The sequence below is a fragment of the Arvicanthis niloticus genome, chromosome 4 (assembly GCF_011762505.2).
Source record: "Arvicanthis niloticus isolate mArvNil1 chromosome 4, mArvNil1.pat.X, whole genome shotgun sequence".
NCBI classification, from domain to species: Eukaryota; Metazoa; Chordata; class Mammalia; order Rodentia; family Muridae; genus Arvicanthis; species Arvicanthis niloticus.
Genome location: NC_047661.1, coordinates 733830 through 760196, shown reverse-complemented (window position 1 = coordinate 760196; position 26367 = coordinate 733830).

The following is a 26367-nucleotide window of genomic DNA, read 5'->3' as shown; positions in this document are numbered from 1 at the left end:
CCAGTGCACCACAGTAACATCCTCACCACTGTTGTACAAGGACGTCCTGCCCACAAGTCCACCACTGGGATTTCCTTCCACACTGTCTACAACAGAGGATGTCCTTTCCCATTATCCACACCAGAGAAAGGTTCTCCCAGCTGTCCACCACAGTGATGTCCTACCCACTGTCAACCTCAGTGACATACTCCCCTCTGACCATCACAGGGAAGTCCTTCCCACTGTCCACTACAGGGAGGCTTTCCCCACTGTCCACTAGAGTGACATCCTCCCACTGTCCACCACAAGGAGATCTTTCCCAATGTCCACAACAGGGACATTTTCCCACTGTCCACAACAGATATGTCCTCCCCACTGTCCACCACAGGGACCTTTTTCCCACTGTCCACCAAAGGGAAGTCCCACCACAAGGATGTTCTTTCCACTGTCCACAACAAGGATGTTCTCCCCACTGTCCACAACAGGGACGTTCTTCCTAATGTCCACCTCAGTGATATCCTCTCTTCTGTCCACCACAGGGACATCCTTCCCACTGTCCACCACAGGGTGGTCCTCCCCACTGTCCACCAGAGAGACATGCTTCCCACTGTCCCTCACATGGAGTCTTTCCCAATGTCCACAACAGGGACGTCCTTCCCACTGTCCACAATATAAGTTTACTTCCACAGTCCACCACAGGGACCTTCTTCCCACTGTTCACCACAGGGAGGTCCTCTCTACTGTCCACCAGAGGGATGTTCTTTCCACTGTCCACACCAGGGACATCCTCCCCACTGTCCACAACAGGGTTATCTTTCCACTGTCCAAAACAGAAAGGTCCTCTCTACTGTCCACCACAAGGTATCTTTCCTCTGTCCACCTAAGTGACGTTATTTCCTCTGTTGACCACAGAAACGCCCTTCCCACCACAGGAAGTTCCTCCCCAATGTCCACAGAGGAACATCTTTCCACTATTCACCACAAGGAGGTCATTCCTAATGTCCACAACAGGGACGTCTTTCCCACTGTTCACAACATAAATGTCCTTCTCACTGTCCAACACAAGGACCTTTTTCCCACTGTACAACACAGGGAGATCTTCTCTACTGTCCACCAAGGTGATGTCCTTTCTGATGTCCACCACAGGGCCATCCTCCCCATTGTCCACAACAGGGACGTTCTTTCCACTGTCCACCACAGGGATGTCATCCCAACTGTCCACCACAGGAATGTCCTACCCATTGTCCATCACAGAAATGACCTCCCCGCTCTCCACCACATGGATGTCCTCTACACTGTCCACCACAGGGATGTCCTCACAACTGTCTTCCACAGGAACGTCTGACTATCCACAAAGTGACGTCCTTCCCACTGTCCACCACAGGAACATCTTCCAAATGTCCAACACATAAAATTCCTCCCCATAGTCCGACAGAGTGACATGCTCCTCACTTTCCACAACAGGGACTTTTTTGTCACTGTCCACCACAAGAACGTCCTTCATACAGTCCACCACAGAGAGGTCCTCCCTCCTGTCAACCAAATGGACATCCTTCCCAATCTCTACCACAGAAACATGCTCTTCACTGTCCACCACCTTGATGTCCTTCACACTGTCCACCACAGGAACATCCTTTCCACTGTCCAAAAGAGGGATGTCCTCCCAGTGTCCATCACAGGGACATCCTACCCACTGTCCAACACAGGGATTTCCTCCCCACTGTCCACCACAGGAATATCCATTCCACTGTCCACCACAGGGACTTCCTCCCCAATGTCCACCACAGGGACATTCCTCCCACTGTCCAACACAGGGATGTTTTCCCCACAGTCCACAACAGGTCCATTCTTCCCACCATCCATCACAGAGACATCCACACCATTGGACACCACAGGGATGTTTTACCCACTCTCCTCTACAAAGTCATTCTCCTGTTTACCACAAGGATGTACTTACCACTGACCACCACAGGGACATCCTCAACAATGTCCAGCTAAGTGACATTCTTCCCACTGTTAACCAAAGGGACATCCTCCCCTCTGTGCACCACAAGGACATCCTCCTGTGCATAACAGGGAAGTCCTCACCACTGTGCACCACAGGGACGTCCTCCCCACTGTTCACCAGAGGGAGGTCCTTCTCAATGTCCACCACAGTGATGTCCTTCCAATGACCATCTGAGTGATGTCCTTCCTCTGTCCACTACAAGGATGTCCTACCCACTGTTCACCAGAGGGAGGTTTTTGACACTGTCCACTCCAGGGACGTCTTCATGTGTACCACAAGGACATCCTTAACACTGTCCACCACAGGGATGTCCTCCCCACTGTCAACCACAGGGACATCGTTTCCACTGTCTACCACAAGGATGTCCTTTCTACAGTCCACCACAGGGACATCTCCCCACTGTCCACCACAGGGATGTCCTCCCCACTGTCAACCACAGGGACATCGTTTCCACTGTCTACCACAAGGATGTCCTTTCTACAGTCCACCACAGGGATGTCCTACCCACTGTTCACCAGAGGGAGGTCCTCCACACTGTCCACCAAAAAGACATTCTCCCCACTTTCCACAAAGGGATGTCCTTCACACTGTCCACAACAGGGTAGTTCTCCCAACTGTAAACCACAGGGATATCCTCCCCAATGTCCACCAAAGGGATGTTTTTCCAACTGTTTACCACAGGGACGTCCACCAAACTGTCCACCAGAGGGACATCCTCCCCAGTGTACACCACATGGATGTCCTCCGCACTGTCTACCACAGGGACATACTTCCCACTACCATAGGTAGGTCCTCTCCACTGTCTACCACAGGGATGTCTTTCCCACTGTCCACCACAAAGAGGTCCTCCACGCTGTCCACAACAGGGACATCATTCAAACTGTCCACCACAAAAACATCCTCTGCACTGTCCAAAAAAGGGACATCCTTCCCACTGTCCACCACAGAAACGTCCTTCCTACAGGGACATCCTCACCACTGTGCACCATGTGGACATCCTCCTGTTCACACCAGGGACGTCCTCACCATTGTCCACCCCAGAGATGTCCTACACACTCTCCACTACAGGGACATACTTCTCAGGGTCCACCAAAGGGATGTTCTTTTGTGCAACAAAGAAATGTCTGCCACAGATATGTCCTCCCACTGTCCACCACAGGGTCATCCTCCCCACTGTGCACCACAGGGATGCCCTTCTCACTGTCCACCACAATGACATCCTTCCCACTGTCTACTACAGGGACATCCTACCCACTGTTCACCAGAGGGAGGTTTTTCTCACTGTTCCCTCCAGGGATGTTCTCCTGTGTACCACAAGGACATCCTTAACACTGTCCACCACAGGGATGTCCTCCCCACTGTCAACCACAGGGACATCATTTCCACTGTCCACTACAAGGACGTCCTTCCTACTGTCCACCACAGGGGCATCCTCCCCACTGTCAACCATAGGGATGTCCTACTCACTGTTAACCAGAGGGAGGTTTTCCTCACTGTCCACCTCAAGGACGTACTCCTGTGTACCACAAAGACATACTTAACCCTGTCCACCACAGGGTCTTCCTCATCAATGTCCAGCACAGTGATGTTCTTCCCACTGTCCACCACAGGAAGGTCATCTCCACTGTCAACCATGGGACTTTTTTTTTACTGTCAACCACATAAATGTCTCATCACTGTCCACCACAGGGACATCTGTCCCACTGTCCTTCACTGAGAGATCCTCCATGCTCTCCACAACAGAAACATCCTCCCCACAGTCCACAAAATGGATGTCCTCCTCACTGTCCACAACAGGGAAATCTTTGCCACTGTCCACCACAGAGATGTCCTACTCACTGTCAACCACAGTGAGGTCCTCCCCACAGTACACCACAGGAATATACTCCCCACTGTCAACCACAGGGCTGTCCTTCCCACTGTCCACCAAGGGATGTTTTTCCCACTGTCCACCAAAGTCATGTTCTTCCCACTGTCCACCAAAAGTACGTCCACAAAACTGTCCACCACAGGGAGGTCCTCTCCACTGTCCAACACAGGGACCTCCTCCTCACCATTCACAACTGTGATTTCCTTTCCACTGTCCACCATATGAAGATCCTCTCCACTTTTGACCACAATGACGTCCTTTCCACTGTCCAACACGGAAACATTCTCATCACTGTCCACAACAGGGATGTTTTTCCCACTGTCCACCAGAGAGAGGTTATCCCTACTGTCAACCACAGGGACATCCTACCCACTGTCTACCACAGGGAGTTCCTCCTCACTGTCCACAACAGTGACGTCCTTTCTACTGTCCACAAAAGGGACATCCTTCCCATAGTAAACCACAGAGATGTCCTCCCAACTTTCCACCACAGGGACATACTCACCACTGTCCACCACAGAAACGTCCTTCCCACTGTCCACTAAAGGGACGTCCTTCCCACTGTCCTACAAAGAGAGGTCCTCACAACTGTCCACCACAGGTACATCCTTCCCAGTGTCCACCACAAGGACATCCTTCCCACTGTCCACAACAGGAACATCCTGTATACTGTCCACCAATGGGACATCCTTCCCACAGGAAACCACAGAGACATCCTCCCAACTGTCCACCACAGGGACATCCTCCCCACTCTCCACAACAGAAACGTTCTTCCCATTGCCAACCACAGGGGCGTACTTCCCACTGTCCACCAATGGGATGTCCTTCCCACTGTCCTCCAAAGGGAGACCTTCACAACTATATACCAGAGAGACATCCTTCCCGCAGTTCACCACAAGGACATCCTCCCCACTGTGCACTACAGTGACATCCTTCTGTGCACACAAGGGACTGTTCACCACTGTGGATAAAAGGGACATCCTTTCCACTGTCCACAACAGGGACGTCATTCCCACAGTCCACCACAAGGAACTCCTCCCCACTGTCCACCACAGGGACGTCCTCCCCACTGTCCATTAGAGGGAGTTCCTCCCCACTATTCAACAAAGGGATGCCCTCCCCATTTTCTACCAAAGAAACTTCCTTCTCACTGTCAATAACAGGGACGTTCTCCCAACTATAAACCACAGGGACATCCTTCCCACTATTTACCACAGGGATATCCTCCCCACTGTACACTAGGGAGTTCCTTTCCCCTGTCCACCACAGAGACTTTCTTACCACTGTCCACCACAGGGTCTTCCTCACCAATATCCAGCACAGTGACATCCTACCCACTGTTCACCATAGGGACATTCTTAACACTCTGAACCACAGGGACATCCACCTGTGCACAATAGGGTGGGCCTCACTATGGTGCACTACAGGGACATCCATTCCACTGTCCACAAAGGGACATCCTCCCCACTGTCCAACACAGAGAGGTCTTCCCCGCTGTTTACCACAGATACGTCCTTTCCACAGTCCACCATAGGGACATCCTTCCGACTATCCATCAAAGAGACGTACTTCCCACTTTCCACCAATGAGACCTCCTTCCCATTGTTGAACAAAGGGACGTCCTTCCCTCTGTCCACCACAGAAACATCCACCAAACTGTCCACCACAAGCACATCCTCTCCACTGTCTACCACAGGGTCATCATTCCCACTATCCAAAACAGGGATGTCCTAACAACTGTACACCACAGTGAGGTCTTCTCCACTGTAAACCACATGGACATCCTGTTTTCTGTCCACAACAGAAACATCCTCATCACTGTCCACCACTGGGACTTCCTTCCCACTGTCCACACAGGAAGGTCCTCTCCACTGTCGACCACAGGGACATCCTTTCCACTGTCCACCACAGGGGCGTCCTCCCAACTGTCCACCATAGAGACATCCTCTCCATTGTCAACCACAGGCACATCCTTCTCCCTGTCCACAACAGCTACTTACTTCCCACTGTTCACTGTAGGGATGTCCTTCCCAAAGTCCACCACAGTGACGTTCTAACCACTGTCCACTACTGGGACTTCCTTACCACTGTACACCTCAGGAAGGTCCTCTCCACTGTCGACCACAGGGACGTCCTTTCCACTGTCCATCACAGGGACGTCCTCCACACACTGCACCACAGGGAGGTCCTCCCCACCTTCCAAAACAGTAATATCCTCAATGCTGTCCACAACAGTGATGTCCTGTCCAATGTCCAACAAAGGGACATCCTTCCCTCTGTCCACCACAGGGACATCCTCACAACTGTCCACCACAGGAACATCCTTCCCACTCTTTGACCACAGGGATGTCCTCCACACTGTACACTAGAGGGAGTTCCTTTCCCCTGTCCACCACAGAGACTTCCTTACCACAGTCCACCACAGGGTCTTCCTCACCAATATGCAGCACAGTGACGTCCTACCCACTGTTCACCACAGGGACATCCTCAACACTCTGAACACAGGGACATCCACCTATGCACAATAGGGTGGGCCTCACCACGGTGCACTACAGGAACGTACTTTCCACTGTCCACCAAAGGGACGTCCTCCCCACTGTCCAACACAGAGAGGTCTTCCCCGCTGTTTATCACAGATATGTCCTTTCCACAGTCCACCATAGGGACATCCTTCCGACTATCCATCAAAGAGACGTACTTCCCACTGTTCACCAAGCAGACCTCCTTCCCATTGTCGAACAAAGGGATGTCCTTCCCTCTGTCCACCACAAGGACATCCTCCCCACTGTCTACCACAGGGTCGCCCTTCCCACTATCCAAAACAGGAATGTCCTAACCACTGTCCACCACAGTGAGGTCCTCTCCACTGTAAACCACATAGACATTCTGTTTTCTGTCCACCACAGAAACATCCTCATCACTGTCCACCACAGGGATGTCTTTCCCACTGTCCTCCACAGAGGGATCCTCCCCGCTGTTCACCACAGGGATGTCCTTCCCAATGTCTACCACAGAAACATCCTCAGCAGTGTCCAAAAGAGAGACATCCTCCTCACTGTCCAACACTGGGAAGACCTACCCACTGTCTACCACAGAGAGGTCCTTCCCAGTCTACCAAAAGGACATCTTTCCCCTGTGAATCAAAGGGACGTCTTTCCCACTGTCCACAACAGGAACATACTCCCTACTGTTCACCATAGGGACGTCCTTCCCACTGTCCATTACAGAGAGTTCCTCTCCACTGTCTACCACAGAAACAGCCTCCCCACTGTCCACCACAGGGATGTCCTTTCCAATGTCCACCACAGAACTGTCCTCATCACTGTCCATCACAGGGATGTCTTTCTCATTGTCCACCAAAGAAAGGTCCTCCCTAGTGTCCACCACAGGGATGATCTACCAACTGTCCACCACAGGGACATCCTCCCCACTGTCCACCACAGGAACATAATTCCCACTGTCCACAAGAGGGACGTGTGAACCATTGTCTACCACAGTGATGTTCTTCCCAATGTCCACCACAGGGAAGTCCTCCCCACTATCCACCACAGGGATGTCCTTTCCACTGTCCACCAAAGGACATCCTTCCCATACTTAACAAAAGGGATGTCCTCCAAGTTGTCCACCACAGAGACATACTCCCCACTGTCCACCACAGGGATATCCAGCCCATTGTCCACCAGAGGGACATTCTCTCAACTGTCCACAACAGGGACATCCTTCCCCCTGTTCACCACAGAAATGTCCTCCCCACTGTTTACCACAGGGACTTCCTTCCCACGGTCCACCAAAGAAAAAGTTATTTCCACTGTCTACCAAACAATCTACCAACTGTCCACCACAGGGACATCCTACCCACTGTCCCGAAGAGGAAGTTTTTCTCCACTGTCCACCAAAGGTATGTCCTCACCACTGTCCACCACAGAGATGTCCTTCCCACTGTCCACAACAGGGATGTGCTAACCACTGTCCACCACAGTGACTTTTTTCCCACTGTCCACCACAGAGATATCCTCCCCACTGTCCACCACAGGGGTGTCCTTTCCACTGTCCACCAAAGGGACATCCTTCCTACACTCAACCACAGGGATATCCTCCAAATTGTCCACCACAGGGACAACCTTCCCATTGTTTATCACAGGACATCATGCCCAGTGTCTACCAGAGGGACATTCTCTCAGCTGTCCACAACAGGGATGTCCTTCCCTCTGTTCACCACAGAAATGTTCTCCCCACTGTTTAACACAGGGACGTCCTTCCCAGTTTCCACCAAAGAAAGTTTCTCTCCACTGTACACCACGAGGACATCCTTCCCATGATCCACCAAAGAAAGATGATTTACCAACTGTCTACCACAGAAACATCCTCCCAACTGTCCTCCACAGTGACCTCCTCCCCACTGTCCAGCAGTGGAAGTTCCTCCCCACTATCCACCACAGGGTCGTCCTCACCACTGTCCACCAAAGGGACTTACTTACCACTGTCCATAAAAAGGACATTCTCCTACTGTCGACAATAGTGACATCCTCCCCACTGTCCACCTCATGGAGGTCTTCTCCACTGTCCAACACAGGGATTTCAATTTTACTGTCCACCACAAAAACATCTAACCACTGTCCACCTATGGACGTCTTTCCCACAGTCCTCCAAAGAGATCCTCCTCGCTCTCCACCACAGGAACATCCTTCCCACAGTCTACCACAGAAACATCCTCCCCACTGTCCAAAAAAAGATGTTTTCCCCACTGTCCACCACAGGGGCTTCCTATCCACTGTTTACCACAGGGAGGTTCTCTCCACTCTCCACCACAGAAACGTCCTATACACTGTACACCAAAGGGACGTCCTTTCCTCTTTCCAACAATGGGAATTCCTTTCCAATGTCCACCACAGGGACATACTCTCCACTGTCCACCACAGGGAGGTCCACCCTACTGTCCAAAACAGGAACTTCGTTCCCACTATCCACAAAAGTGACGCCCTTCACACTGTCCAAAAAAGTGACGTCCTCCACACTGGCCACAATAGAGACATCGTCACTACTGTCTACCATAGGGACATACTTTACACTGTCCACCACAGGGATGTCCTTTCCACTGTCCACCAAAGGGACATCCTTCCCACACTTAACCAAAGGGATGTCCTCCAAGTTGTCCACCACAGGGACATACTCCCCACTGTCCACCACAGGGAGGTCCACCCTACTGTCCACAACAGGGATATCCTCCCCACTGTCCACCACAGGGACAATCTTTCCTCTGTCCAACAATGGGACATCTGTTTCAATGTCCACCACAGGGACATACTCTCCACTTTCCACCACAGGGCAGTCCACCCTACAGGGACTTTCTTCCCGCTGTCCACCATGAGGATGCCCTCCCCACTGTCCAAAAAAGTGACGTCTTCTCCACTGTTCACAGCCAAGATATCCTTCCCACTGTCCACCAGAGAGAGGTCTTCCCCGCTGTCCACCAGAGGGACATCCTCCACACTGTCCACCCAGGGACGTCCTTCCCACTGTCCACAAGAGGGACGTTCTCCCAACTTTCCACCATAGGGACATCCTCTCCACTGTGCATCACATGTACATTCTTCTGTGCAAAACAGGGACATCCTTACCACTGTGCACCACAGGAACATCCTCTGGTGCATGACAGGGTTGTCCTCACCACTCTCCACCCCAGATATGTCCTACGCAGTCTCCACTACAGGGACATATTTCCCATGGTCGACCAACTGGATGTTCTTCTGTGCACCAAAGAAATGTCCTCTCCACTGTACACAACAGGGACATTGTCACTACTGTCCACCACATGGACGTCCCCTGCATTGTCCACTACAGTGACTTCTTTATTACTGTCCACCACAGGGTCGTCCTCACCAATGTCCAGCACAGTGATGTCCTTCACACTGTTCACCACATGGACCTTTCCCCACTGTGAACCACAGGGACATTCTTCTGTGTAAAACAAGGATGTCCTCAACACTATGGGTCACAGGGCCATCCTTTCCACTGTCCACAACAGGGACATGCTTCCCACTGTCCACCACAGGGATGTCCTTTCCATGGTCCACCAAAGGGATGTCCTCCCTGCTGTCTACCACAAGGACGTCATCCAAAGTGTCCACTGCAGGGACATCCTCTTCACTGTCCACCAGAGGGATGTCCTCCTCATTGTCCACCAAAGGGATGTCCTTCCCACTGTCCACCACAGGGAGGTCCTCTCTACTGTCCACCACAGGGATGTCCTCTCCACTGTCTAAAACAGGGACATCCATTTTACTGTCCACCACAGAAACATCTAATCACTGTCCACCACAGGGAAGTTTTTACCACTGTCCTCCAAAGAGAGTTCCTTCTTGCTCTCCACAACAGGGACATCCTTCCCACAGTCTACCACAGAAACATCCTCCCAAGTGTCCAAAAAATGGACGTCCTCTTCACAGTCCACCATAGGGACTACCTACCCACTGTTTACCACAGGGAGGTCCTCTCCACTGTCCTCCACAGAAACATCCTATCCACTGTACACCAAAGGGTTGTCCTTCCCACTGTCCACCGTAGGGACGTCCTAACCACTGACAACCACAGGGATGTCTTCCAAACTGTCCACCACAGAAACATCCTCCCAACTCTCCACCACAGGGATGTCCTTCCCACTGTCCACCAAAGTGATGTTTTTCCCACTGTCCACCACATGGACATTTTTCCAACTGTCTAAAACAGAGATGTGTGGAGATGCTCTAACGTTTTGAAATAAGGAACTGTCTAGATGTTCAGTGGTCTATTTAAATTAGTTGAGTTTTAGAAGCCATGCTTTATGCTTCACATATCTTTATTTAACTGAGTCATTCTGGATTTCTGATGGGGTTGAAGATTTATAATCTCACAGCCAACCCAGGCTATTTACTTTGAGAGGATGATTCTCAGATGCTATTTATTCTGAAGACAGGACATAAGCCAGGTTCAGAACTAAGTTTTTTAATTGAGAGAGATGGCAAAGGTTCTATTTAGTTAACAAAATTGATGGACTGGGTGTTAGGTTTATCTTGTACTTTAACAATCACAACATGGTTATATAATTAGAGCTCAATTAATATGTGAAAAGAAAAAAATTTTTTATTGTACAAAAAGGGGGAAATGTGGTGGATAGCCCTAGCCTCTTGTTGTCATGGTAATTCCACTCCTGGGAGGGGCCACAAAGGAGGAGTAAATCTTGTAAACCTTCTGTCCAATCAAATTTGTTAAATAAAGGCTCCAGCCAGTGATTGGGCAGTGGAAGAGGAGTGGGAGGAGCCAGAGGCAGGAAAAGAGGATAAGAGCAGGAGAGCGGGGGGGAGTTGGGAGTTGGTGGAAGCAGAGGAGTTGGCAGTTGGTGGAAGCAGAGGAGGTTGCCAGTTGGTGGAAGGAGAGAAGACGAAGGAGACCTTGAACAAGGAAACCGCAAGTTGTTAAGAGCTCTCATAGCCGGGGAATAGTGTAGTTTAATGGTAAATCTGCCCAATCTAGGCATGCAGCATTCATTTGATATTTATTGACTTGTGTCTTTATTCTATGGACTCCCTATGGGCAGGAGATTTACCACAACAGAGATGTCCTTCTAACTGTTAACAACAGGGACGTCCTCCCCACTGTCCACCAGAGAAAGTTCCCCCCACTGTCCACCACAGGGACGTCTTTGCCACTGTCCACAACAGGGTCATACTTACCAATGTTAAGCATAGTGATGTCCTTCTCAATGTTCACCAAAGTCACATCCTCCCCTCTGTGCTCCACAAGGACATCCTTCTGTGTACAACAGGGATGTCCTCACCACTGTGGACCACAGGGACATCCTTTCCACTGTCCACAACAATGACATCCTTCTCAATGTTCCCCACAGTGACATCGTTCCCACTGATTACCACAAAAATATCCTCCCTACTGTTCACCACATTAATGTCCATTCCACTGTCCACCACAGGGACGTCCTTCCCACTGTACTCCAGAGAGAGTTCACCACGAGGAAGTCTTTTCCACTGTCCATCAAAGGGACCTACTTCCCACTGTTCATCAAAGGGTCGATCTACCCACTGTTCACAACAGGAACATCCCCCCACAACTGTTTACCACAGGGATGTCCTTTCCACTGTCCAGCAGAGGGAGGTCCTCTCCACTGTCCAGCACAGAAATGTCCTCAACACTGTCTACCAAAGGGACATACTTCCCACTGTCCAAAAGAGGGACATTCTCCCAACAGTCGACCACAGGGACATCCTCCCCACTGTCCTCCAAAGGGACATCCTACCCACTGTACACCACTGGGACTTCCTCCCCACTGTCCACCAGTGGGAGGGTCTCCCCACTCTCCACCACAGGGACATCTTCACCACTGTGCACCACAGGGACATCCTCCTGTGCAAAACAGGGACATCCTTACTGCTGTGCACCAAAGAAAATCCTCCTGTGCACACCAGGGATGTCCTTACCACGATCCACCCCAGAGATGTACTATTCACTCTCTACTAAAGGGACATACTTCCTATGGTCCACCAAAGGGACATTCTTCTGTGCACCACAGAAATGTCCTTACTACTGTCCACAACAGGGACATTGTCACTGCTCTCCACCACACGGATGTCCTCCCCACTGTCCACCACAGGGACTTATTTACCAATGTCCAACAGAGGGACGTCCTTCCCACTGTTCATGACATGGACATTCTCCCCACTGTCCACCAAAGGGATGTCCTTCCCACTTTCAGCAACAAGGACGTCCTCCAAACTGTCCACCACAGAAACATTCTCCACACTGTCCACCACAGGGACATCCTGCCCACTGTCCACCAAAGACACATCCTCCTAACTCTCCACAACAGTGACGTCCTTCCCACTGTTCACCACAGGGATGTCCTCCTCACTGTCCACCACAGTGACATCCTTCCCACTGTACACCAGAGGGAGTCCCTCCCCCTGTGCATCATGAAGATGTCCTCCCCACTGTCCACCAAAGAAATATCCTCCACAAGAGAGAGTTCCTCCCCACTGTCCAGCAAAGGGACAATCTACCTACTGTCCACAACAGGGACATCCCCCCCACTGTTTACCACAGGGACATCCTTTCCACTGTCCAGCAGAGGGAGGTCCTCCCCACTGTCCAGCACAGAAATGTCCTCAAAACTGTCTATCAAACGGACGAACTTCCCACTGTCCAAAAGAGGGACATTCTCCCAACAGTTGACCAAAGGGACATCCTCCCCATTGTCCTCTAAAGGGACATCCTACCCACTGTCCACCACTGGGACTTCCTTCCCACTGTCCACCACTGAAATTTCCTTCCCACTTTCCAACACAGGAAGGTCCTCTCCACTTTCCAGAACGGTGATATCCATTCAAATGTCCACCACAGAAACATACTCATCACTGTCCACCAGAGGAATATCTTTCCCAATGTCCACCACAGGGATGTCCTACCCACTGTCTACCACAGGAAGGTCTTCACCACCTTCCACACCAGGGATGTCCTCCCCACTGTCCACCACAGGGACAGTCCTTTTTACTGTCCATTAAAGGGATGTCCTTCCCACTGTTCACCACAGGGACATCCTTCTCACTGTGCACCACAGGGACATTCTCCTGTGCAAAACAGGGACATCCTTACTGCTGTGCACTACAGGAACATCCTCCTGTGCACACCAGGGATGTCCTCACCACTCTCCACCCCAGAAACATCCTATGCACTCTCCAGTACAGGAACATATTTCCCTCGGTCCACCAAAACGACGTTCTCATGTGCACCACAGAAATGTCCTCACCACTGTCCACAACAGGGACATTGTCACTACTGACCACCACAGGGACTTCTTCCCCACTGTCCACCACAGAAAGATCCTCTCCACTGTCCACCACGAGGACCTCCTTATCACTGTTCACCACAGGGACATCCTTCCCACTCTCCACCAAAGGGATAATCTACACACTGTTTACCACAGGGACGTGTTTCACACTGTCCACCACAGGGATGTCCTCTCCACTGTCCATCACAGAAACTTCCTGCCTATTGTTTACCAGAGAAAGGTCCTCCTCACTGTCTACCACAGGGACGTCCTCTTGTTCACCACAAAGATGTTCTTACCTCTGTCCATATCAAGGTCATCCACACCAATGTCCAGCACAGTGATGTCCTTTCCACTATTCACCACAGGGACATCCTCTGCACTGTGCACCACAGGGACATCTTCCTGTGCACAACAGGGAAGTTTTCACCACTGTGTAACACAGGGACATCCTCCTGTGCACAACAGGGACATCCTCACTGAAAGAGTTAAAAATTTTTAAACCTCCCACAGATAAAGTCAAGAGTGCAGATCAGCTTATTCTGTGCTCTGGGTCCTAGGAAACTAGCTATCCACAAGACAAAATATATGATAAATTAAATAGAGTTCAGAGCTGGGAGTTCAGGACAGCCTGACCAAGCACTAGGGGTACCAGGAACTAAAAACTGACCATAAGATAGATTGAATAAGGTTTGAGCTGAGATTTCAAGTTAGCATGCCCGTGCACCCTGGAGACCAGGAACAGATAGGGTCTCGTGCCCATACACCCTGGATACCAGGAACTTGACTAACCACAAGATAGATGACATATAGTCTCTTAGAGAATAGCCTGTTCTTTGTACCCTGTCACAAATTGAATAATGGGCTGGGACTCTCCACAGGTGCTCTCCAATAGCCCTACTTTACTCCCCCTGGTTTGTGGTTCCCCCCTGAGTTGTGGTTTTGGGCTTTAAATTCTCTGTCTCAAAAGCCCCAGGGTCAGACCCCACTGCCCCTGCGTGGGTCATGGGTCTTGACCTCAGTATACTGATTAAAATATGCCTCTTGCTGATTACATCAAGTTTGGTGTCTTGCAGTTAATGGGTGGCTGCGAATTCCTGAGGCTTGGGTGAGGTCCTCCATTCCTGGGGTCCTTACATTTTTGGTTTTCTGACTGGGAAGCTGTGACCACCCTAAGCTCTAAGAACCTACTTGGAGGTATATTTTTGTGTTTTGGCCAATGAATTTGTCTCTGTCTCTGTGTTTTTCTGTGTTTTGGGCCCATTCTCTGTTTTGTATTGTCTCAGTAAGCTGGTTCTGTGAAAGTACTTGCGGGTTTTTTTACATCTGTTTGCAGCTGGTTCTGTCTCGAGAAGAGACAAACAGAGTGAATGGCAGATGTGCTAGGAAAACCACTGGCTGCAGCCCTGGGGAGACGTCCCTGGGTGGACAAAGAGATTCTCAGTGATGTCTTGGAATCTTTCGGTGCCTGGGAGGACGTGGAATACCTCCTGGCTGGCACCAGGGGCCAGAGAGGAAGTAGAATCCCTCCCGGCTGGCAAGGAGTGCTAGAGAGATGTGGAACTCCTCTTGGCTGGCACTCGGGAAGATGTGCAATCCTTCCCGGCTGGTACTTGGTTGAGACAGGTTTCTGTTGATTTTTCTGTGTTAGTTTTTCTGTGTCCATTTTGTGTTACTTGTGACTATGGGACAGACTATAACCACACCTTTAAGTTTGACTTTGGACTGCTGGATAGAAGTTAGAACCAGGACCAGTCTGACCAGACTGGAAGAGTCTTTAATGTTTTTTCCACCAGCCTACCTGGGATGATTACCAGCAGCTTTTACAGTTCTCTTTACCACAGAAGAACGAGAAAAGATCTGGTTAGAAGACACCCCCCCTTAACCGACCAGACTTAGACTTCAACATGGCTACAGGTAGGGAGTGGCTGACAGTTTACCCTGCCAGGCTCTGGTGAAAGGTAATAAGTTATAGCATATAGAGAAATTACAGGATTATACCTTGCAGGATTTAGTTAGAGAGACAGAAAAATATATTATAAAAGAGAGACTGAAGTCTAGACTACTAGCTGTAGTTATAAGAGATAGAGAGAGAGAGTAAGGAGACAGACAGGGAACCCTGAGCAACAGAAGACACTTGGCTTGAGACTGCCCAAAAAAGAAAAGAAGGGCCCGTAAGGTACTGAAGATGACTAGAGGGGAACTTGAGAGTAAAGGAGACCCCTATAGACTTTCTGGTGGATACTGAAACAAAATATTCAGTTCTGAAACAATAAATAGTTAACAAAATTTCCAAAAGCTTGGACTAAAACCAGTGCCTCTTCTATTGAAGTGTGGCAGTACCCAATGAGTTGTGAAGCCAGAGAAAGAATTAGACCTCACATTCATAGACTGTTACAATAGGACATTCTGGTTCCTTGCCAGTTACCATGGAACACACCCCTGCTACCTGTAAAGAAGCCAGGCACTACATTTGACTACACTTAAAGGCTTACAAAGAACTAAGACTTATCTGAAAGCTGTCACTGTTGTGGCCTAGCTTAAATTGACTCTGGGACAACAGATAACTGTTGTGAGACCCCACTCCCTTGATAATATTATCCGGCAGTCCCCTGACCAATAGATGACTAATGCCCACATGAAAGGGTGATTTTTTGCCTCCCTGGCCATCCTGAACCCTGCCACCTTGCTGCCTGAAACTGATGATTCCTCCCTCATCCATCACTGTATTGACATTCTGGAAGAAGACCAACCTTAGCAGGGAATCCGAACTGGTATACTGATGGGAGAAGCTTTGTGATTGAAGGTAAGAGAGTGGCGGGAACAGCAATAGTAGATGGGAAACAAGTGATTTGGACAAGCAGCCTGCCAGAAAAGACATTAACAACAAATATGCTTTTGCCACTGCCAATATTCATGGGACAATTTACAGACATAGGGGACTGCTAAAAAGTCATTGTCCTGGACATCAGAAAACCCAGGATACTGTTGCTGAAAAAAAATCAGGTGACTGCTAAAAAGACTGCTCAAAGAGCTATGATCCTGACTGTTGAAAGTCTTAGAAAACATCTTGATGTCCATGTTAAAAAAAGTCCTTCCACAGAGAGAAGGATGAAGATATGTGACAAATTTACATTGTTTAATTCACCTAAGAGCTAAACACCTGAAGAACTTGATAAAGTCCTCTCAATTTTGTGTAGTGAACTTATCTGAGATAACTGAAACAGTAATAAAAAACTGTGAGGCCTGTGCCCTGACTAACGCTGGGTATTCAAGATGTCCCCCAGGAAGAAGACTTCAAAGAGATAGACATGGGGCCTACTGAGAAGTGGACTTCATGAAAGTCAAACCTCCTAAATATAGTAACAAATACTTGTTAGGCTTTATAGATACTTTTTTAGGCTGGGTAAAAGCCTTTCCTAAAAAGACTTAGACTGGCCGGGCGGTGGTGGCGCACGCCTTTAATCCCAGCACTTGGGAGGCAGAGGCAGGCGGATTTCTGAGTTCGAGGCCAGCCTGGTCTACCGAGTGAGTTCCAGGACAGCCAAGGCTATACAGAGAAATCCTGTCTCGAAAAACCAAAAAAAAAAAAAAAAAAAAAAAAAAAAGACTTAGACTGCCAATGTGGTGACTAAAAAGATCTTAGAAGAGAACTTTCCCAGGTATAAAATACCCAAGATAAATGGGTCTGACAATAGACCTGCCTCCACAATGTCCACCATAGGGACGTCCTTCACACCACAGGGACATCCTCCCCATAGTCCACCACAGGGATGTCCTCCCCATAGTCCACCACAGGGATGTCCTCCTCTCTTTCCACCACAGTGATGTCCTGCTCACTGTCCACCACAGGGACGTCCTCCTCTCTTTCCACCACAGTGATGTCCTCATCACTGTGCACCACAGGGATGTACTTCCCGTGTCCACCACAGAGAAGTCCTCTTCACTGTCAACCACAGAGATAACCTCTCCACTGTTCACCACAGGGATATCCTCCACATTGTCCACAACAGAGATGCCCTGCTCAGTATCCATCAAAGGGACATCTTCCCCACTGTCCAACACAGACAAGTCCTCCTCACTGTCCACCAGAGGGATGTCATCCCCACTGTAAACCACAGGAATATCCTCCCCACTGTCTGCCACATAAAAGTCTTCCCCACTGTCCACTACAAGTATGTCCTACTCACTGCCCACCACAAAGATGTCCTCCCCACTGTCCACCAAAGAAAAATCCTCTATTCTGTCCAACACAGGAATTTCCTACTCATGGACCACCACTGGGATATCCTCGTAAATATCACCGCAGAGATGTCCACCACACTGTCCACAATGGGGACGTCCTTTTCACTGTTCACCTCAGGGACATCCCCAGTGTCCACCAGAGGGAAGGCCTTACCTCTGTCCACACAGACACGTACTTTCCACTGTCCACCACAGGAACGTCCTCCCAACAGCCCACCACAAGGACGTTCTACCCACTGTCCACCACAGTGAAATCTTCCCCATTGTCCACCACAGGGACATCCTACTCACTGTCCACCACAGGGAAGTCCTCACAACTGTCCACCACAGGGAAGTCCTTTCAACTGTCCACCAGAATGATGTCATGAAAAATTTTCTTATGGTGCACAGGAGGAAGTCCCTCTGGTGGACAGTTGAGAGTATGTTATTGTGTTGGACAATGAAAAGGACATCCCTATGGTGGACAGTGGAGAAGACGTCCTGGTTGTGCACAGTAGGGAGAACGTCCCTGTGGTGGACAGTGGAAAAAATTTCACTGTGGTAGACAGTGGCAAAAACATTTTTGTGGACTATGGGGATGTCTTTGTGGTGGACAGTATTTAACTGTGGTAGACAGCACGGAGGACATACTTGTGGTGGACAATGGGGAGAATGTTTGTATAATGCACTGGAGGATGACCTTGTCTGAAAAACGTCCCTGTGGTGGACATTGGGGAGAATGTCCCTTTGGTGGACAGTGTGTAGAATATCCCTGTGGTGGACATTGAGGAGGACAACTCTGTGGTAAACTGTGGGGAGGATGTGCCTGTGGTGGACAGTGGTAAGAACATCCCTGTGCTTGACAGTGGGGAGGATTTTACTGTGGTGAACAGTAGGGAAGACGTCCTAGTGGACAGTGGGAAGGATTTTTCTGTGGTGCACACAAAAATGTCCCTGTGATAGGCAGTGGGGAGGATTTCACTGTGGTGGACAGTGGGGAGGATGTCCTTTAGGTGGACAGTTCAGAAGAAGTTCCTGTGGTGCACATGAGGACGTCACTGTGGTTGACAGTAGATAGGACTTGCCTATGTTGGACAGGTGGGAGGACATCCCTGTGGTGGACATTGAGGAGGACATTTTGTGGTGGAGAGTTGGGAGGACATACATATGGTGCACAGGATGACGTCCCTGTGATGGACAGTGGGGAGAACATCCAGGTGGTAGACTGTGGGGAGGATTGACCTATGGTGGACAGTGGGGAGAATATCCCTATCTTGGACAGTGTGGAGGACATCCTTGTTGTGGTTAGTGGGGAGGATGCCCCTGTGGTGGACAGTGGGGAGGACGTCCCTGTAGTATAAAGGAGTATGTCCCCATGGTGTACAGTGTGGAGGACTTTGCTGTGGTGGATAGTGTGGAGGACATCACTGTGGTGCACAGTGGAGAGGACGTGCCTGTGCCTGTGGTGTATAGTGTGGAGGACATCCCTGTGGTGGTCAGTGGGGAGGACACCCCTGTGGTGGACAGTGGGGAGAACATCTTTGTGGGACACAAGATGAGGTCTTTATGGTGGACAGTGTGAAGGATGTCCCTGTGGTTGACAGTGGGAAAGACGTTTCTTTGGTGGACAGTGAGTGCGACATACTTGTGGTGGACAATGGGGAGGACTTCCTTGTTATGGACAGTGCGGCGGACAGTGTGGAGGATGTTTCTCTGGTGGTCACTTGGAAGGAAGTTTCTGTGGTGGACAGTGAGGAAGACATCCCTGTGATAGTTTTCGCGGAGGATGCCCTTGTGGTTGACAGTGGGGATGACGTCTCTGGGGGAAACAAGAGGAGGTCTTTGTGGTGGACAGTGGAGAGGATGTCACTGTGGTGGACACTGAGGACATTTCTGTGGCGGACACTGGGGAGGATATCCCTTTTGAGGACAATGGGGACAAATTCCCTGTTGTGGACAGTGGAAAGGACTTCATTGTGGTGGACAGTGAGGAGTACATCCCTGTAGTGGACAGTGGGGAAGATGTCCCTGTGGTTGACAGTTGAAAGGACATACTCTTGGTGGACTGTGGGGAGGACATCCTTGTGGTGGACATTGTGGAGGATGTCTTTGTATTTGACAGTGTTGAGGAATTCAATGTGATGGATAGTAAGCACAATGTGGATTGTGGGGAGGACTTTCTGTGCTGGACAGTGGGGAGGACATCCTTTTGGTGGACAGTGGGGAGGATGTCCCTGTGGTGGAGAGTGGGGTGGATGTCCCTGTGGTGGACAGAGGGGAGGACTTTTCTGTAGTTGACAGGAGGAGGACATGACTATGAAGGACAGTAAAGAGGACTTCTTTGTGGTGAAGAGTTGGGAGGATTTCACTGTCATGGAAAGTGTAAAGTACAATTTTGTGTTGAACCATGGGGAGTATGTTCCTTGTTGCACAGAAGAATATTCCTGTGTTGGAAAGTGGGGAGGATGTCCCTTAGGTGGAGAATGGGGATAACATCGCTGTAGTGGACAATGAGGAGGAAGTGCCTATGATGGACAGTGGGGAGGTCTTCATTGTGGAGGACAATGAGATGGACATTTCTATATTGGACAGTGGAGAGGACTTCCCTGTAGTGGACAATGGGGAGGACATCCCTGTGGTGGAGAGTGGGGAGCATGTGTCTGTGGTGAAAATTGTGGAGGACATCCCTGTAGTGGACAGTGGGGAGGACATCCCTGTGGTGGAGAGTGGGGAGCATGTGTCTGTGGTGAAAAGTGTGGAGGACACCCTGTGGTGGAGAGTGGGGAGCATGTGTCTGTGGTGAAAAGTGTGGAGGACATCCCTGTGGTGGACAGTGGAAAAGACTTCCCTGTGTTGGACAGTGGGAAGGACATTGCTGTGTTGCACAGGAGTTCTTCTCTGTTGTCATCAGTTCAGAGGATGTCCCTGTGGTAGAAAGTGAGGAGGAGGTCCCTGTGTTTAACAGTGGAGAGGACTTCCTTGTGGTGGACATTGAAAAAGACATCCAAGTGGTGGACAGGGAAGTCTTTTCCACTGTCCACCACAGGGTTGTGCTCCCCACTTTTCGCCACAGACACACGCTCCCCACTCTCCACCACAGTGATGTCCACCCCACTGTCCACCACTGGGAATTCCTCTCCACTGTCCATTATACTGACATCCACCTCATTTTTCACACAGAGAAATCTTCCTAACTGTCCACCACATTAGTGTCCACCACAGAAAAGTCATGCCCACTGTCCAATACAGGGAAGTCCTGCCCACTGTCCACAACAGGGTCATCCTCCTCGAGTTCCACCACAGGGAAGCCTTCCCCAATGTCCAGAGGATATCCCTTTGGTGGACAATGAGATTGATGTCCATATTGGACAGTGGGGAGGACTTCACAGTGATGGACCGTGGGGAGGATGTCCCTGTGGTGGATAGTGGGGAAGACATTTCTGTGGTATGTAGTGGGGAAGACATCCCTGTGTTGGACAGTGGGCATGACTTTTCTGTGGTGGACACTAATCTGGTGGACTGTTAGGAAGATTTCTCTGTGTGAAAAATGAGGTGGAAATCGGTATAATGGACAGTGGGGAGGAATTCCCAGTGGTGGACAGTGGGGTGGACATCACTGTGGTGGACAGTTGGGAGCACATAACTGTGGTGGACAGTGGGAAGGCCATCACGGTAGTGGACAGTGCATAAGAAATCCATGTGGTCGACTGTGAGGAGGACATTCCTGTGGTGGACAGTGAGGAGGAATTTTCTGCAGTGGGCAGTGGGGAGGATGACCCTGTGGTGGAGAGTGAGAAGGATATCCCTATGGTTGAATTTGGAGAGATTATCCCTTGGGTGGACAGTGTAGAGGACATTCCTGTGATGGACAGTGGGGAGGAAATCCCTGTGGTGGACACCAAGGAGGATGTATCTGGGGGGGGCAGTAGAAAGGAAATCCTTGTGTTGGACAGCAGAGAGGATTTCCCTGTGGTGGACTGTGGGGAGGATGTCCCTCTGGTGGACAGTGGGAAGGACATTTCTTTGGTGGACCATTAGGAGGACATTTCTGTTTTGGACAATGGGGAGAACTTCCCTGTTGTGGAAAATGGTCAGGCCATCCCTGTGGTGGACAGTGTGGAGGACATCCCTGTGGTAGACAGAGTGGAGGATGTCCCTATGGTGGACGCTGGGGAGGACATCTCTGTAGTGGAGAGTGGAAGGTCGTCCCTCAGGTGGACAGTGGGTAGGACTTACCTGTGGTTGACAGTGAGAAAAAAATCCCTGTGTTGGACAGTGGGGAGGACGTATTTGTGGTGGACAGTGGGGAGTATTACAATGTAATGGACTGTAGGGAACACCTCCTTGAAGTGGACCATGGGGAGGATGTTCCTGTGTTGCAGAAGAGGATGTCACTGTGGTGGGCAGTGGGGAAGATGTCCCTGTGTAGGAGATTGAGGAGGACGTCCCTGTTGTGGACAGTGGGAAGGACTTCCCTTTGGTGACAGTTAGAAGGACATCCCTTTAGTGGACAGTGAGGAGGACATTTCTGCAGTGGACAGTGAAAAGGACATCTGGTGGACAGTTAGGGGGACATCCCTGTGGTATATAGTGGTGAGGAGGATTCTGTGGTGGCCAGTTGGGAGGATGATCCTGAGGTGGACAGTGGAAAAAAATTTCAATTTGGTGGACATTGGGGCATATGTCCTTGTGAAATGTAGGAAGGATGTTCTGTTGGTGCACAGCAGGACATCCCTGTGGTGGACACTGTGGAGGACATCACTTTGGTAGACAGTGAGGAGGACGTTTCTGTGATAAACAGTGGGAAGGACATCCCTGTGGTGAACATTGGAGAGGATCTCCTTGTGGTGGACAGTGGAGAGGACTTCCCTATGGTAGACATTGGGGAGGACCTCCCTGTGGTAGACATTGGGGAGCACGTCCCAGTGGTGGACAGTGGGAAGGACTTCCCTGTTGTTGTCAGTGAGGAGATCATCTCTGTAGTAAACAGTGGGGAGGTTATCATTTTTGTACACAGTGGGGAGGATTCAAATGTGGTGGACATTATGGACTATGTCCTTGTATTGGACCATGGGTAGGACATTGCTCTGATGCACAGGAGGATGTCGCTTTGGTGGACAGTGAGGAGGACATCACTGTGGTGGACAGTGAAGAGGAGGTCCCTGTGGTTGATATTGGGGAGGACTTTCATGTGGTGGATGGTGGGGAGAAATTCTTTGTGTTGGACAGTGGGAAGGATATCCCTGTGGTGGACTGTGGAGAGCACATGTATGTCTTGGACTGTGGGGAAGACATCCCTGTGATGTTCAGTGAGGAGGACATCCCTGTAGTGGACAGTGGCGAGGACTTCCCTGTGGTAGACAGTGGGATGGACTTCTATGTGGTGGAAAGTGAGGAGGACGTCCCTATGGTGAACAGTAGGGAGAATGTCCCCTGGGTGGACAGTGAGAAGTACAAACCCATGGTGGACAGTGGGGAGGACATTTCTTTGGCTGACAGTGAGAAGGACATGTTTGTGGTGAAAAACTGGGAGGACATAATTGTGGTGGATAGTGGAGAGGAAATCCCTTTGGTGCACAGGAGAATGTACTTGTGGTGGACAGTGGGGAGGACACTGCTGTGTTGCACAGGAGTACGTCCTTCTGGTGGACAGTGTGGAGGACTTCCCTGTGGTTGATATTGAGGAGCACGTCCCTGTGTTTTACACTGGGGAGAACTTCCCTGTGGTGGACACTGAAGAAAACATCCATGTGGTGGAAAGTGAGAAACACATCTTTGTAGTGGACATTGGGGAGGACTTCCCTGTCATGGACAGTAAGTAGGGCATTCCTATGATGGACGGTGGGAAGGAATACTTTGTGGTGGAAAGTAAGGACTTCCTTGTTGTGGACATTGAAGAGGACGTCCTTGTGGTGGACAGTGAAGAGAATGTCCCTGTGGTGAACTGTAGGGAGAACATCCCTGTTGTTGACAGTGTGGAGGACTTTCCTGTGGTGGACAGTGGGGAGGACTTCTCTGTTTGTGGACAGTAAGAAGAAAATCCTTGTTGTGGACAGTGGTAAGGATGTCCCTGTTGTGTACAGTGGGGAGGACAACACTGTTGTGTACAGTGGGAAAAACATTTCTGTGATGGACAGTGAGAAGGATGTTTTTGTGGTGGAGAGTGGGGAGGACTTCTCTGTGGTGGACAGTGGGATGGAAATCCCTGTGGTAAACAGTGTGGAGGGCATGTCTATGGTGGAAGGTCAAATGACGTCCCTGGGGTGAACAGTGAGGAGGACATCCCTGTGGTAGATTGTTGGGAGGATTTAACTTTGGTAGACAGTGCAGACAATGCCCTTGTGCAAAGTGAGGAAGATATTCCTGTGTTGCACAGGAGGATATCCCTGTGGTGGCTAGTGGGTAGGATGTCCTTGTGGTGGACAGTGGGTAGGATGTTCTTGTGGTGGACAGTGGGGAAGACATCTCTGTGGTGCACAGGAGGAAGACCTTGTGGTGGACAGTTGGGAGGACATCCCTGTGGTGGACAGTGTGGCAGACATCCCTATAGTGCACAGGAAGACGTCCCTGTGATGGACAGTGGGAGAATGTCCAGGTGGTATACAATGAGGAGGATTTCTCTGTGGTGGACAGTGGAAAGTATATCCCTGTCTTGGACAGTATAGAGGATGACCTTTTGGTGGTTAGTGGGGAGGATGCCCCTCTGGTGGACAGTGCGGAGGACGTCCCTGTGGTATACAGGAGTATGTTTCTGTGATGTACAGTGTGGAGGACATCACTGTGGTGGACAGTGGGGAGGATGCCCCTGTGGTGGACAGTGGGGAGGGCATCTCTGTGGGACACAAAATGAGGTCTTTATGGTGGACAGTGGGGAGGATGTCCCTGTGATGGACAGTGGGAAAGAAGTTTCTTTGGTGGAAAGTGAGGAGGACATCCCTGTGGAGGACAGTGTGGAGGACTTCTCAGTGGTTGACAGTGAGGAGGATGCCTCTTAGGTGGACAATGGGGAGCACGTCCCTGTGGTGGACAGTGGGGAAGACGTCCCTCTGGTGGACTGTGGGGAGTACTTTTCTGTAGCTGACAGGGAGGAGAACATGACTATAGTGGACAGTGAGGAGGACGTTTTGTGATGAAAAGTGGGGAGGATTTCACTGTCATGGACAGTGTAACGGAAATTCTTGTGATGAACCATGGGGAGTGCGTTCCTTGTTGCACAGGAGGACGTTCCTGTTTTGAAAGTGGGAAGGATGTCCCTGAGGTAGAGTGTGGGGATAACATCCCTGTGGTGGACAGGGAGGAGGAAGTCCCTGTGATAGACAGTGGGGAAGTCTTCCTTATGTTGGACAATGAGATGGACTTCCCTATATTGGACAATGGAGAGGAATTCCCTGTGGTGGACAGTGGGAAGGACATCCCTGTGGTAGACAGTGGGAAGGACGGTGCTGTGTTGCACAGGAGTTCATCCCTGTTGTGGATAGTGTGGAGGATGTTCCTGTGCTGGAAAGTGAGGAGGACATCCCTGTGTTGAACAGTGGGGAGGACTTTATTGTGGTGGAAATTGAAGAAGGCATTCTTGTGGTGGACAGTTAGGAGGATATCCCTGGGGTAGACAATGAGATGAATGTCCATATTGGACAGTGGGGAGGACTTCCCTGTGCTGGACAGTGGTGAGCACATATCTGTGGTGGACAGTGTAAAGTACGTGTCTGTGGTGGACAGTGGGGAGAACATCCTTGTGGTGGACATTAGGGAAGGCTTCCCTCTGGTGGACTGTGAGGAGGATGTCCTTATGGTGGACAGTTGGGAGTGTGTCTCTGTGGTAGACCATGTATAGGAAATCTATGTGGTGGACAGTGGAGTAGACTGTTCCTGTGGTGGACAGTGGGAAGAAAGTCCCTGTGGTGCACAGGAGAATGTACTTGTGGTAGACAGTGGGGAAGATGTTGCTTTGTTTCACAGGAGTACATCCCTCTGGTGGACAGTGTGTAGGATTTCCCTTTGGTGGACATTGATGAGGATGTCACTGTGTTGGACATTGGGCAGGACTTCCCTGTGGTGGACCCTGAAGAAGACATCCCTGTGGTGGACAGTTAGGAAGACATCCCTGTGTGAACAGTGTGGTGGACTTCGCTATATTAGACAGTGAGTAGGACTTCCCAATTGTGGACAGTGGGGAGGATATCACTGTTGTGGACAGTGGGAAAGACTTTCATGTGGTGGACAGTGGGGAGCACATTCCTGTGGTGTACAGTGAGAAGGACATCCATGTGGTGGACAATGGTGAGGACTTCTTATTGGTGGACAGTGGGGAAGATATTTTTGTGGTGGACAGTAAGGAGGAATTTTCTATGGTGGACAGTGGGGAGGATGTCCCTGTGGTGGAGAATGGGGAGGACATCACTTTGGTGGACAGTGGTGAGGACATCCCTGTGGAGGAATGTGAGAATAATGTCCCTGTTTGGGACAGTGAAG